The sequence below is a fragment of the Lynx canadensis genome, chromosome X (assembly GCF_007474595.2).
Source record: "Lynx canadensis isolate LIC74 chromosome X, mLynCan4.pri.v2, whole genome shotgun sequence".
Taxonomy (NCBI): Eukaryota; Metazoa; Chordata; class Mammalia; order Carnivora; family Felidae; genus Lynx; species Lynx canadensis.
The window spans coordinates 92,159,314-92,161,613 of NC_044321.2; positions in this window are offsets into that span (position 1 = coordinate 92,159,314).

The window sequence follows — 2,300 nt, forward strand, 5'->3', positions numbered from 1 at the left end:
TACCATAAATCCCTTAGGCTCTCTTCATTTTTCTTTGTTCATTTTTATTCTGGCTTCTCCAACTCAGTGATTTCAAATGACCTCTTCAAGTTTGCTGGTTCTTTTTGCTGCCTAATCCAATCTTCTGTCGAACCCCTCTAATGAATTTTTCGTTTCAGCTATTGTATTTTTCAGCTCCGGAATTTATTTCGTTCTTTTTTTATAGGTTCTATCTCCTTGCTGATAATCCTATTTTGTTCACGCATCATCTTCCTGATTTCCTCTGGTTGTGTATCTGTGTTCTCTTTTAGCTCGTTGAGCATCTTTATGATCATTATTTTAAATTCATTGTCAGGTAGCTCATAGATCTGTATTCCTATAAGGTTGATTTCTGTAGCTGTATTTTGGTTGATTGGACCAAGTCTCTGATTCTTTGTGCGTCTTATAATTTTTGCCGGGATTTGTGCATTTGAAAAAACAAACACTTTTCCCAGTCTTTACGTTCTGGCTTCGCGCAGGGGAAATCTACTGTCTGGGGAGTTCTAGCACCTCTCAAACCTTTTATAACCTCTTGTTCCCCTTGGCAGCTGCCTGCAGAACTGCAGCTCTGATGTGCTGCTTGCCTCTGTTTTCAGTAGCTTCCAAACTCTGGCCTTGGTCTCATTAATGCTCTGAGTCTGGTGAAACAAAAAAACTAGCCCCTCGGGCAGCCCCCAGAGAAACCAGAACATTGGATACACGGTCTCCTCTTTAGTTTCCATCCCAAGGGTGGAGCCCTAGTCCAGGGGTTTCCTCGCGGTGGCTCTATGCTCATTGCATAGGGGGAGGGACAAAAATAGGTGCACTAAACGCGGGGAACATTCCTCCCCCATTCACTGGAATCCCTTCTTGGTTTTACAATAGCCAGAGTGCTGTAGTTTCTCAGCTGGTCTCTGGAGTTCTCACAGAGGTAGTCTAGTCTATATGTTGGTTTTATTTATTGATTTTTTACTAAAAAAATTTTTTTGTTAATGTTTATTTTTGAGAGGGAGAGAGACAGAGTGTGAGTGGAGGAGGGACAGAGAGAGAGGGAGACACAGAATCCGAAGCAGGCTCTGGGCTCCGAGCTGTCAGCGTAGAGCCTGACGCAGGGCTTGAACTCATGAATTTTGAGATCATGACCTGAGCTGAAGTCGTATGCTTAACCGACTGCGCCACCCAGGCGCCCCTATATGTTATTTTTAATAGAGTGTGTATCTTAGGCAAAAAAGGGCCTATAGCTTCCTAGTCTGCTGTGGTCTTCCTCAGCTTGGGCTGCCATGACAAAATACCACAGATTGGGTACTCTAAACAACAGAAATCTATTTCTCACAGTTCTGGAGCCTGGAAGTCTGACATCAGGGTGCCAGCATGGTCGGGTTCTGGTGAGAGCTCTCTTCCTGTCTAGCCACCTTGTCTCTGTGTTCTAACATGGTGGAGAGAGAGCAAACTCTGGGCTCTTCCTCTCCTTTTTTTTTTTTTTTTCTTTTTAAATTTTTTTTTCAACGTTTATTTATTTTTGAGACAGAGAGAGACAGAGCGTGAACAGGGGAGGGGCAGAGAGAGAGGGAGACACAGAATCTGAAACAGGCTGCAGGCTCTGAGCGGTCAGCAGAGAGCCCGACGCGGGGCTCGAACTCACGGGCCGTGAGATCATGACCTGAGCCGAAGTCGGACGCTTAACCGACCGAGCCACCCAGGCGCCCCTGGGCTCTTCCTCTTCTTATAAGGACACAAAATCCCATCATGGGGACCCCATCCTCATGACCTCACCTGAGCCTAATTACTTCCCAAAAGACCCCTCCTCCAGGTACTATCGCATTGGGGGTTAGGTCTTTAGCATATGAATTTTGAGGAAACAAAACACTGAGTCTGTAAATGCTGTCTTGCTGACGTTACTCTGAAATAAAAATTTAAATAGAAATATTCAATTGCCTGGTTAACTTCTGATCTTTGCTATGCATGCGGTGAATAAAAATGCACCACTAAGCTGAAAATCACTTAGTGAAACACTATTCTGTATTCTAATCGCATCTAGCATTCAGTCTTAAATCAGATGTTTAAATATGTATAATAAAACAATATTGCTTGAAGACATACATTTTACAGAATTTCACTCAGTATAAAAGGTTGTTGTTTTAAAATATCACCATTTATGATTTGTGTCAGGTTTTTAACAATGAAAAGGCGTGAACACTTCCAGAAACAGGTGTATCGAAGACATGATCAAATGAACAGGAATCGAAGGGTAAGTATCGGCCTTTGCGATTTTATAGCACAGATTCTATGTAGATTTTTTTATG